Source organism: Pseudophryne corroboree, chromosome 7 (genome assembly GCF_028390025.1).
Source record: "Pseudophryne corroboree isolate aPseCor3 chromosome 7, aPseCor3.hap2, whole genome shotgun sequence".
In the NCBI taxonomy this organism is placed as follows: domain Eukaryota; kingdom Metazoa; phylum Chordata; class Amphibia; order Anura; family Myobatrachidae; genus Pseudophryne; species Pseudophryne corroboree.
Genome location: NC_086450.1, coordinates 166,354,079 through 166,367,950, shown reverse-complemented (window position 1 = coordinate 166,367,950; position 13,872 = coordinate 166,354,079). Strand labels below are relative to the sequence as shown.

Here is a 13,872-nt window from a genome sequence, read left to right as displayed (position 1 = left end):
GTAGAGGCCACGGGTCCTCCGTGAGCATCTCTTGAAGTTCCGGGTACCAAGTCCTTCTTGGCCAATCCGGAGCCACGAGTATATTCTTACTCCCCTCCGTCTTATAATTCTCAGTACTTTTGGTATGAGAGGAAGAGGAGGGAACACATACACTGACTGGTACACCCACGGTGTTACCAGAGCGTCCACAGCTATTGCCTGAGGGTCCCTTGACCTGGCGCAATACCTGTCCAATTTTTTTGTTTAGGCGGGACGCCATCATGTCCACCTTTGGTTTTTCCCAACGGTTTACAATCATGTGGAAGACTTCTGGGTGAAGTCCCCACTCTCCCGGGTGGAGGTCGTGCCTGCTGAGGAAGTCTGCTTCCCAGTTGTCCACTCCCGGAATGAACACTGCTGACAATGCTATCACATGATTTTCCGCCCAGCGAAAAATCCTTGCAGCTTCTGCCATTGCCCTCCTGCTTCTTGTGCCGCCCTGTCTGTTTACGTGGGCGACTGCCGTGATGTTGTCCGACTGGATCAGCACCGGCTGACCTTGAAGCAGAAGTCTTGCTTGGCTTAGGGCATTGTAAATGGCCCTTAGCTCCAAAATATTTATGTGAAGTGATGTCTCCAGGCTTGACCACAAGCCTTGGAAATTTCTTCCCTGTGTGACTGCTCCCCAGCCTCGCAGGCTGGCATCCGTGGTCACCAGGACCCAGTCCTGAATGCCGAATCTGCGGCCCTCTAGAAGATGAGCACTCTGCAACCACCACAGGAGAGACACCCTTGTCTTTGGTGACAGGGTTATCCGCTGATGCATCTGAAGATGCGATCCGGACCATTTGTCCAGCAGGTCCCACTGGAAAGTTCTTTCGTGGAATCTGCCGAATGGAATTGCTTCGTAGGAAGCCACCATTTTTCCCAGGACCCTTGTGCACTGATGCACTGACACTTGGCCTGGTTTTAGGAGGTTTCTGACTAGTTCGGATAACTCCCTGGCTTTCTCCTCCGGGAGAAACACCTTTTTCTGGACTGTGTCCAGGATCATCCCTAGGAATAGAAGACGTGTCGTCGGGATCAGCTGCGATTTTGGAATATTGAGAATCCAACCGTGCTGCCGCAACACTACTTGAGATAGTGCTACCCCGACTACCAACTGTTCCCTGGATCTTGCCCTTATCAGGAGATCGTCCAAGTAAGGGATAACTAAAACTCCCTTCCTTCGAAGGAGTATCATCATTTCGGCCATTACTTTGGTAAAGACCCGGGGTGCCGTGGACAAACCAAACGGCAGCGTCTGAAACGGATAGTGACAGTTCTGTACCACAAACCTGAGGTACCCTTGGTGAGAAGGGTAAATTGGGACATGGAGATAAGCATCCTTGATGTCCAGAGACACCATATAATCCCCTTCTTCCAGGTTCGCAATCACCGCTCTGAGTTACTCCATCTTGAATTTGAACCTTTGTATGTAAGTGTTCAAGGATTTCAGATTTAAAATAGGTCTCACAGAGCCATCCGGCTTCGGTACCACAAACAGCGTGGAATAATACCCCTTTCCCTGTTGTAGGAGGGGTACCTTGATTATCACCTGCTGGGAATACAGCTTGTGAATGGCTTCCAATACCGCCTCCCTGTCGGAGGGAGACGTCGGTAAAGCAGACTTTAGGAAACGGCGAAGGGGAGACGTCTCGAATTCCAATTTGTACCCCTGAGATACCACCTGAAGGATCCAGGGGTCCACCTGTGAGTGAGCCCACTGCACGCTGAAATTTTTGAGACGGGCCCCCACCGTGCCTGAGTCCGCTTGTAAAGCCCCAGCGTCATGCTGAGGACTTGGCAGAAACGGGAGAGGGCTTCTGTTCCTGGGAACTGGCTGTTTGCTGCAGCCTTTTTCCTCTCCCTCTGCCACGGGGCAGAAATGAGGAGTCTTTTGCCCGCTTTGCCCTTATGGGGCCTAAAGGACTGCGCCTGATAATACGGCGTCTTCTTATGTTGAGAGGCTACCTGGGGTAAAAATGTGGATTTCCCAGCCGTTGCCACCAGGTCTGTTAGACCTACCCAAATAACTCCTCCCTTTTATAAGGCGATACTTCCATATGCCTTTTGGAATTAGCATCACCTGACCACTGTCTTGTCCATAACCCTTTTCTGACAGAAATGGACAGCGCACTTACTCTTGATGCCAGTCGGCAAATATCCCTCTGTGCATCACGCATATATAGAAATGCATCTTTTAAATGCTCTATAGTCAGTAATATACTGTCCCTATCTAGGGTATCAATATTGTCAGTCAGGGAATCCGACCAAGCCACCCCAGCACTGCACATCCAGGCTGAGGCGATTGCTGGTCGCAGTATCACACCCGTGTGAGTGTATATACATTTTTAGGATATTTTCCTGCTTTCTGTCAGCAGGTTCCTTAAGGGCGGCCGTATCCGGGGACGGTAGTGCCACCTGTTTAGACAAGCGTGTGAGCGCTTTATCCACCCTAGGGGGTGTTTCCCAACGTGCCCTATCCTCTGGCGGGAAGGGGTATGATGCTAATAACTTTTTAGGAATTAACAGTTTTTATCGGGGGAAACCCACGCATCATCACACACTTCATTTAATTCCTCAGATGCAGGAAAAACTACAGGCAGTTTTTTCTCACCCAACATAATACCCTTTTTAGTGGTACTGGTATTATCAGAAATATGTAAAACATTTTCCATAGCCTCAATCATGTAACGTGTGGCCCTACTGGAAGTCACATTCGTCTCTTAATCGTTGACACTGGAGTCAGTATCCGTGTCGGCGTCTGTATCTGCCATCTGAGGTAACGGGCGTTTTAGAGCCCCTGATGGCTTTTGAGACACCTGGACAGGCACAGGCTGAGTAGCCGGCTGTCTCATGTCATCAATCTTGTCACGTAATTCCTTCCATAAGCTCAGCCACTCAGGTGTCGACTCCCTAGGGGGTGACATCTCCATTACAGGCAATTGCTCCGCCTCCACACCATTTTCCTCCTCATACATGTCGACACAATCGTACCGACACACAGCACACACACAGGGAATGCTCTGATAGAGGACAGGACCCCACTAGCCCTTTGGGGAGACAGAGGGAGAGTATGCCAGCACACACCAGAGCGCTATATATATACAGGGATAACCTTATAGAAGTGTTTTTCCCCTTATAGCTGCTGTTTTATTAATACTCCGCCTAATTAGTGCCCCCCTCTCTTTTTTAACCCCTTTCTGTAGTGTAGTAACTGCAGGGGAGAGCCAGGGAGCTTCCCTCCAACGGAGCTGTGAGAGAAAATGGCGCCAGTGTGCTGAGGAGATAGGCTCCGCCCCTTTTTCGCGGATTTTTCTCCCGCATTTTTATGGATTCTGGCAGGGGTTAAAATACATCCATATAGCCCAGGGGGTTATATGTGATGTATGTTTGCCAGCCAAGGTGTTTTTATTGCTGCTCAGGGCGCCCCCCCCCAGCGCACTGCACCCTCAGTGACTGCAGTGTGAGGTGTGTATGAGGAGCAATGGCGCACAGCTGCAGTGCTGTGCGCTACCTTGGTGAAGACTGATGTCTTCTGCCGCCGATTTTCCGGACCTCTTCTTGCTTCTGGCTCTGTAAGGGGGCCGGCGGCGCGGCTCTGGGACCGGACTCCGAGGCTGGGCCTGTGTTCGGTCCCTCTGGAGCTAATGGTGTCCAGTAGCCAAGAAGCCCAAGCTGGCTGCAAGCAGGCAGGTTCGCTTCTTCTCCCCTTAGTCCCTCGATGCAGTGAGCCTGTTGCCAGCAGGTCTCACTGAAAATAAAAAACCTAAAACTAAACTTTCACTAAGAAGCTCAGGAGAGCCCCTAGTGTGCACCCTTCTCGGCCGGGCACAAAAATCTAACTGAGGCTTGGAGGAGGGTCATAGGGGGAGGAGCCAGTGCACACCAGGTAGTCCTAAAGCTTTACTTTTGTGCCCAGTCTCCTGGGGAGCCGCTATTCCCCATGGTCCTTACGGAGTTCCCAGCATCCACTAGGACGTCAGAGAAAACAGGTTAAAGATTAAAATGTTTATTTTCGTTCCTGGACCTTGTTGCTGCATCTAACCTTTATTAAGATAAATATTTGATGGCCTTATTAACATTAAATAAAAAAAATAAATGATAGTATGATGATGAAATGCTTGTTACTATTCATTTTCCCTATGCAAGCCAAAAAGAAATGTTAAGAGTTAAAAATACATTTCCTGGATTCCCCTACAGATTGCCAATTACCGTTGGCCGCTGATTGGCAGTTATATGTGGTCGGGGAACAGGACTTTAGATGTGTGGGTGCCTTTAGATTAAGATTTTGTAACTTGGGGTAAAGAGCCTGATACAGAAGGTTAGAAACTAGGGACTGCTTAAATTGAATCCCCACAGATTCTAAAGACTCCTCTCCTTGTCTATCCCTTCCTCCAAAGCGATGTACACACATAACGATGTGGTTCCTGGCCAACCGATGTAACAATACACTGGTCTCCCCATACACAGTGAACAATACAAATTGTGCGATCACGTGATATTGTTCATGGCCGCATTCCCCTGCTTCCAGTCGTTTGCCGGGTCGTCCGCCAGGAAAACGACTCGTGGAAGAGCGTGATTGGGGGTACACATTAGACAATGGGCCGATATATTGTTCTGATCCGCAATGAAGCAATATATTGTCTAAAGTATGGGTCTTCAACCTGCGGCCCTCCAGCTGCTGTGGAACTACACATCCCAGCATGCCCTGCCACAGTTTTCCAATTAAGGTATGCGAAAACTGATGCAAGGCATGCTGGGATGTGTAGTACCACAACAACTGAAGGGCCGCAGGTTGAATACCAATGGCCTAAAGTATACCCAGCTTACGAGATGCTCACATTTTTAAGTCCAACTTTCTGTTTTTAATAGCCCTCCCCAACAATATTTGGTTTACTTTATTCCTTGGAATATGATAGTTTGTGTCTGGTCCACTCAAGGGACACATCTAAGTCCATCCATAGAAGATGGATAAACTGATGGAAGATCATTTTCTGGAACATTAAGTTGGACAGAGAAGTTAAGGCCTTGGTTTCCTTTGGATTTTCCCCCCTGTATTACTGGAAACCTTTCTTGTTTGAGTAATAATAGCAGGTCTATTTTCTCTCGAAAAGCTAGCAGCTTTTCTTGCTGGTCTACTTCTGGTATCGTTTCCAGTGGAAGACTATATATGTTGAGGTGATTTTACTTAACCTTTGGATTTCAGATCTGGTCACATGTACTGTTTTACCGCGGTATTCTCTTAAGTATTCTGGGCAGGAATAATATGAATAAAAAACAATACTCCCACCACCTATCTGAAAAGGGTATAAGAACATCCACGCAACATACAGTCTCATCCAAAAAACTATGCGCCGCATAGTCTATGTGAAGGCATCTTCATTCCTGGAGGAACTGCAATAATACTGAAGAAAATGGATTTTTACTATGTAAGTGTTTGCCTAACTTAGGGACTTCTTCTGAGTGAGAAGGCGCTTTCAGCTATTTGGGATCTGGTTCCAGTTGTGTCTCCATTACACATTAAATGTAACCTCAAAGCAGTTTCTGTTCCCTTTTAAGTTCCAGTCAGACCTTTCTCGGCATCAACATAATGTATAGCGTCCATGCAGAAGACAGCATTGATTCAATGGCAAGAATTTCAATTGTTTTGGAACACAAAACTGCTCAAGCAGAAGCAGTCTGGAATGCCCAGGTAGCCAGACCATAAATGATCAGTAGTAATAGGATGTGTGTACATCCCCAGGACACACACTGTGGTTGAAGCAAAAAATAAAAATGCACCACCTGTTGTCCAATATAGAGACTGGAAAAACACTGAGAAAGAGGAGCTCCCTTACAGAGTATACGAGGGGTGACTGATAAGTACCCGTGTTTGTAGACAAATGGCGCCACTGACATCAAACCTGTACATCATCGTTTAGTGTTATCTGTCAAACAACGACTGTCAGAATTTCAGATAAATTCATTGTATACTTTTGTTTTGGTAGCTGTTGGCAGTGACCAAGTGTGAGTTTTTTCTAACTATGGAGAAAGTACAGTACCAATTTGTGATTAGATTCTTGTTTTTGAATGGGAAGATGTGTGAGGAAATCAAAGATAAGTTGGAAGCCGTTTATTGATGACAAACATCAGATATTGGTTCAATGAATTCAAGCATGGTCATACCTCAATCCTTGATGAAGAGCGTTCAGGTCGCCCAATTGAGGCGACTACGGGGTGAAATGGTCAACAAAATCCATGATATCGTCTTGGCAGACCGGCGAGTGAAGATCAGAGAGATTGAGATCGTAGGCATCTAATTTGAATGTGTGCAGAATATCATACATGAACATTTGGGCATGACAAAGCTATCGGCAAGATGGGTGCCACGTTTGCTCACTGTGGGCAACAAGCGGAATCGAATGACCACTTCGAAGCAGTGTTTGGGCCTGTTTAAGATTAATACAAAGGAGTTTCTGTGCCATTTCGTGACTGTTGATGAAACATGGATCCATCACTACACGCCAGAAATGAAGAAACAGTCAAAACAGTGGACTTCACCCGACGAACGTGCACCAAAGAAGGCAAAGACGGTTCCATTGGCCGGAAAAGTCATGGCCACAGTTTTCTGGGAATCGAAAGGCATAATCTTCATCGAATATTTGGAAAATGGAAGAACGATCTCAGGGCAGTATTATGCTCAATCATTGGACAGATTCGACGATGCATTGAAGACAAAACGGCCCCACTTGGCGAAGAAAAAAGTGCTGTTTCACCACGACAATGCGCCGGCACACTCGTCCTACGTCGCCACAGCGAAATTAGTGGAATTGGGCTACAAATTGCTGCCACATCCGCCGTATTCTCCAGATTTGGCCCCCTGCGACTTCTTCCCATTTCAAAACATGAAAAAATGGCTCGGCAGAAAGTGATTTGCATCGAACGAGGAGGTTATCGTCAAACTGAAGCCTATTTCGCAGAATTAGACAAATCCTATTTTTTGGAGGGCTTGAAAAACCTGGAATATCGTTGGGCCAAGTGTATCGAGCTAATAGGGGACTAAGTTGAAAAATAAATAAACATTTTCCAAATATTTTTTTTTTTTTAACTTGCCTAACACGGGTACTTATCAATAACCCCTCGTATTACACTATGGGCTAAAGTTACTAAGTGTCGGGTTTAGTTTTCTGGTTTTGAAACCTCAGGATTTACTAAAGCCAAAACAACCACAAAACGGCAGAGAAACAACAATTTAGAATAGATTATCAATGTTGCAAAGAATAGAATACGTTCATTTATCTAGAGGCAGTTTTTAGAACTGCCTGCAAACTTGGGCAAAAAAAAAGTGACTAAGCTCAGACAGGCGTAATTGCTGAAACAGCAGCTAACAAAACTGATTTTCACAGGCAAGATTGGATTATGAGGAGTCTCACCAAACAAGACTAAACTTTAATTATACATACATATTATAATTATATATATATATATATATATATATATATACACACACACACACACACACACATATACACACATATACACACACACACACTGCTCAAAAAAATAAAGGGAACACTAAAATAACACATCCTAGATCTGAGTGAATGAAATATTATTATTAAGTACTTTGTTCTTTACATAGTTGAATGTGCTGACAACAAAATCACACAAAAATTATCAATGGAAATCAAATTTATTAACCCATGGAGGTCTGGATTTGGAGTCACACTCAAAATGAAAGTGGAAAAACACACTACAGGCTGATCCAACTTTGATGTAATGTCCTTAAAACAAGTCAAAATGAGGCTCAGTAGTGTGTGTGGCCTACACGTGCCTGTATGACCTCCCTACAACGTCTGGGCATGCTCCTGATGAGGTGGCGGATGGTCTCCTGAGGGATCTCCTCCCAGACCTGGAATAAAGCGTCAGCCAACTCTTGGACAGTCTGTGGTGCAATGGAGCGAGACATGATGGTCCCAGATGTGTTCAATTGGATTCGGTCTGGGGAACTGGCGGGACAGTCCATAGCATCAATGCCTTCGTCTTGCAGGAACTGCTGACACACTCCAGCCACATGAGCTCTAGCATTGCCTTGCATTAGGAGGAACCCAGGGCCAACAGCACCAGCATATGGTCTCACAAGGGGTCTGAGGATCTCATCTTGGTACCTAATGGTAGTCAGGCTACCTCTGGCGAGCACATGGAGGGCTGTGCGGCCCCCCAAATAAATGCCACCCCACACCATTACTGACCCACTGCCAAACCGGTCATGCTGGAGGATGTTGCAGGCAGCAGAACGTTCTCCTTGGCGTCTCCAGACTCTGTCACATGTGCTCAGTGAGAACCTGCTTTCATCTGTGAAGAGCACAGGGTGCCAGTGGCGAATTTGACAATCTTGGTGTTCTCTGGCAAATGCCAAACGTCCTGCACGGTGTTTGCCTGTAAGCACAACCCCCACCTGTGGACGTCGGGCCCTCATACCACCCTCATGGAGTCTGATTCTGATCATTTGAATAGACACATGCACATTTGTGACTTGCTGGAGGTCATTTTGCAGGGCTCTGGCAGTGCTCCTCCTGTTCCTCCTTGCACAAAGGCGGAGGTAGCGGTCCTGCTGCTGGGTTGTTGCCCTCCTACGGCCTCCTCCACGTCTCCTGATGTACTGGCCTGTCTCCTGGTAGCGCCTTCATGCTCTGGACACTACGCTGACAGACACAGCAAACCTTCTTGCCAAAGCTCGCATTGATGTGCCATCCTGGATGAGCTGCACTACCTGAGCCACTTGTGTGGGTTGTAGACTCCGTCTCTTGCTACCACTAGAGTGAAAGCACCGCCAGCTTTCAAAAGTGACCAAAACATCAGCCAGAAAGCATAGCAGCTGAGAAGTGGTCTGTGGTCACCACCTGCAGAACAACTCCTTTATTGGGGGTGTCTTGCTAATTGCCTATAATTCCCACCTGTTGGTCTATTCCATTTGCACAACAGCATATGAAATTGATTGTCAATCAGTGTTGCTTCCTAAGTGGACAGTTTGATTTCACAGAAGTGTGATCGACTTGGAGTTACATTGTGTTGTTTAAGTGTTCCCTTTATATGTTTGAGCAGGGTATATATATATATATATATATATATATATATATAGATGGGGGGAAGCTTATCGGCGCTTAACCGCGATACCAAATAGTACTAGAATGTAGTCCAGGATATTTATAAAAGAACAAGAAGAGTCTCCTTTTTCTAGACACTCCCTATTTATATTAATCGGGCGTCAGCTCCACCTTAAAGAAAGAAGCATTGGTAAGGTGCTTCATGTATAATGTAAACGAAAAGAAGGGATAAGGTGGTTTTAAGCGACCAGTGGTGTCTAATGTTAATCGGAGACTTATATTTCAAACAAAAAAAATTTTTTTTTATTAAATCTAATATGCACCAATAAAAACAAATAAAATAATAGCCCTATTACAGGGAGCCAGAAACGTTACTAAAGACTGGATGTAAAATAATATAAAATCAATAATACAATGTACAGACCACCAATAGGTTTTCTGCATTACAAAGAATGAATTCGGCCAACGAGGAGGATTTTTTATCACCAGGCAAGAATGCACGGTTCAAAACCATGACAAGAAACATCCCAAAGGAAAAAGTTACGAGCACAACACCCCTAAAGAGAAGACTAACAGAAGAAGAGGGTGTAGAGGGGGCAGGAGGAACAAACCTCTACAACAGCAAAAGAAGACACCTCCATTAGAACATCTAACAAACAAAGGTATATTCAACTTATCAAGCCACACGCTAACAGAACATGAAAGTTCACTATTGAATAAAGGACTCTCCTATGCACCTACGAAAGGCATGAACAAATTTGACGTCTTCATAGATCTAAACAAATTCGTAAGGAAGCTAACACTCAAAAGGCACTTTCTTAAAAAGGAAAATGCGGCCATTCGAAACTATGATCAATCCAAATCAGGACTGAAACCCACTTCAAAGTTCTACCCGCTGGAATCAAAGGGCCATAATGTGGGTATTTTTTATGATCTAGTAAAAAAAGATCTATGTGAAACTGAAATGGGGACCATCAAGGAGAAGAATCTCACAAAAAGAGAAACCAATGCAATCAAAGAACTTCAGGAGAACAAGAATATCGTTATAAAATCTGCTGATAAAGGGGGGGGGTTGGTCATCATGGACCGGGAGGCATACGTCACAGAAGCAAACAGACTTCTGGGGGATAGAACTTCATATACCCCTCTCCCAGGAGACCCAAAAGACGGCTTTTTAGAGGAACTAAGAACTATACTTTTGAAAGCATTCAGGTGCAAGATCCTAACTAAAGAAGAATACCAGTACTTGCTTAACTCCAACCCCACCACCCCCATATTTTACTTTCTACCAAAGGTGCATAAATCCATGACGAATCCCCCAGGGAGACCCATTGTGGCTGGGATAGATTCTTTGACATCACATCTGTCCGAGTACGTGGATATATTTCTAAGGAAACATGTGGTAAACCTGCCCGCATACTTAAAAGATACAACATCTGTTCTCAACCTGATGGATTCATTTGAATGGAAAGACACCTATCGGTGGATCACCATAGATGTCCAATCTCTCTACACCTGCATAGAACACGACAAGGGTGTAGAGGCCTGCAATGGGTTTCTGAAGAAAGATGCCGAGATCACAGAGGAGCACAGAATTTTTTTATGTGAACTGATGAATTTTATTCTGAAAAGGAATTATTTAAAATTTTTAGATACCTACTTCTTACAAATCTGTGGAACCGCTATGGGGACTATTTTTGCGCCGAGTTTCGCTAACCTTTTTATGGGGGAATGGGAAAATGAGTACATTTTTAAGGATCACCCATTCCAACAAAATATTGCATTTTATAAACGCTATATAGACGACATTTTACTTGTGTGGGATGGTGATGATATGAGTTTTAAAGAATTTTTTACCTATTTATCTAACAATTCCATGAATTTACAATTCACTGCAAAGACTAGCACGGAGAAGATAGAATTCCTTGACTTGGTTTTAACACATACAGGCAACGAAGTGATTACAAAGAACTACGTTAAGGAAGTAGATATGAACAGCTATGTACATTACCGAAGTAATCACAGTCAACAATGGAAGAACAACATCCCCTTTTCACAATTCAACAGAATTGCTCGGAACTGTAAGGACACTGAAGACCGAGATCAGCAACTACAGGTATATACGGAAAGATTCAGGGAAAAGGGCTATCCGAACCACCTTTTGGAAGAAGCGAATCTGAAGGCCAAGAATTTGGAGAGGGAACAACTCCTGAAATATAAAACTAAGGAAAAACGAGATGACACGGTACGGTTTATCACCACATACAGCAGACATGATAAGACTATTAAGAAAACCCTTAAGAAACACTGGAACATCCTCCTTATGGATCCTATTTTAAAGGACTACCTCCCCAAGGATCCCTCAGTGGTGTTTAGGAAGTCACAAAACCTCAAAGACCTGGTGGCGCCGAGCATGCTGAAGAACCCGGAAATACGATCAAACATGCCCAAATGTACTGGGTGTTATAAATGCGGCCGCTGTAATATATGCCGGTACGTACACCCTACAAGGAAAACCTTCAAAAACACTAACGGATCAAAAGAGCACAAGATCAAGCAGTTCATCAACTGTAACACGGTGTCAGTGATTTACATGCTTGAGTGCTCATGTGGGATGAAGTACATAGGGAAAACGAAAAGACCCTTAAAAATCCGTATACAGGAACATATAAGAAATATCAAAAACAAAGTACTAACACATGCAGTACCAAAACACTTTCATGCCCACCACAACTCGGATCCTGACGAACTAACCTTCAAGGGTATTGAACTGGTCTCTTTGGGCGAAAGAGGCGGGGACCTATCCAACCTTTTATCCAAACGTGAAATGTACTGGATCTTTGAACTCAACACCATGCATCCAGATGGCTTCAATGAAGGCTATGAAATAGCCCCCTTTCTATAACGTAAGCTGATTTGCGCCTATTTTTCCAATTTAGGCACCTTGTTCCTCACCTTAACATCTGCTATTTCCACTTTTTTCACTTCAACTACGCCGTTACTGTGACACCTCTAGAGAACCACGCCGATGCTACAGCCATACCACACTGGAGATGCCCAACTCCGTTCGATCTTGGAAGCCAAGCAGTGTCGGGCCCAATTAGTACATAGATGGGGAACCATCATGGAAGACTGGGTGCTGTAATATTCTAGAACAAGGGCTAAGAGGTTATTACACCAACTAATCTATCCCTTACCACCCTCCTATGGGAACTTTGGTGCAATTATGTTTTTATATATAAAAATTCATTTTATTAAAATTCACACATACCATGTTTCTACCTGCACCCTGCTCGTTATGATGTGTGCCTGCTACTATATTTTCCACATGATGTGTGATTGCTGCCATATCATTTCCCACATGGGAGTGAACTTTGGATAATCACCTCATGAATTAAAGCATACTAGTATATATTATATAAATACTAGAACTATCAAACCTGAATGCATTATGAAATAATCAATGTCCTCTTGCCTAAGTACTAGCCAGATATCCAATTATACTGGCTGCTTCTATCATGTCCATATTTGGGATCAGAACCACCGATAAAGCTAAATATGAATATGAAACATTCATATAAATACCCTTTCTGAAACATGTTTTTCTTTTTATTTTCGCTTTTATATTCATTTCCATTATGAAAAATCCTACCCAAAATGGCCGCCGCAACTACAAGAACTTATAACCAAGTGACTGAAGTATTGCACTCCAAGAAAATGGCCGCCGCCACTATACACACGTTCCCAGCCACTGATATAAGATGGGAGAACGGGCGCATGCGCACTGGGAAGCCGGACAAAGAACCCTCCACAACCCGCACTCGGCGCATGCGCAATGAAGAAAGCCGGACGCCGGAAGCGGGGCGGACGTGACGTCACCCGCGATCCGGACAGGAAGTCCGGGACTTTCAACTATATGAACTGTTTTTAGGACTTTAAATGCATAGAATACAGTTATCTACTTAGCGGTTTTCACCCTACACAGTGACCCTATGATATAAGAGCATTATCTCTGTGTTTTGAATGTTTGAACATTATACGAAATTGGACACCAGATAATTGACAGGAAATGATGTAGCTATCACTTCCCTACTGATACAGGTATAAATAGATGAGCTGTCCCAGTTGTATGTCACCCCTTGATGAAGTCCAGATAGGACGAAACGCGTTGGGTGCTATGATACATATCCTCTCTAAAAGCTAAGAACCTTTTTATATATATATACTTTATATACTTTTTATGCTGATCTTATGTCCAATTTTTTGCACTTTTAGGACGTTTTTTCCTCTTGTCTTATCTAAATTTGTATTATTGATTTTATATTATTTTACATCCAGTCTTTAGTAACGTTTCTGGCTCCCTGTAATAGGGCTATTATTTTATTTGTTTTTATTGGTGCATATTAGATTTAATAAAAATTTTTTTTTTTTTGTTTGAAATATAAGTCTCCGATTAACATTAGACACCACTGGTCGCTTAAAACCACCTTATCCCTTCTTTTCATATATATATATATATATATATATATATATATATATATATATATATATATATATATATACACACACACACACACACACACACACACACACACACACACACACACAGCAACCTATTATATATATATATATATACACACACACAGTCAGGTCCATAAATATTGGGACATCGCAACAATTCTTTAAATGAAACAAACAAGATTTGCTTTAACTGCAGACTTTCCGCTTTCATTTGAGGGTATTTACATCCAAATCAGGTGAC

General features: G+C 43.8%; 1 protein-coding gene and 1 pseudogene across 1 annotated transcript in view; one reads left to right on the top strand and one right to left on the bottom strand.

Moving 5' to 3' along the window:
* EPC2 (enhancer of polycomb homolog 2) overlaps positions 1–13,872 on the bottom strand; it is a 257,740-nt gene that overhangs the window by 22,887 nt on the left and 220,981 nt on the right. The window lies entirely within an intron of this gene.
* Positions 12,140–12,258, top strand: LOC134946002 (5S ribosomal RNA; annotated as a pseudogene).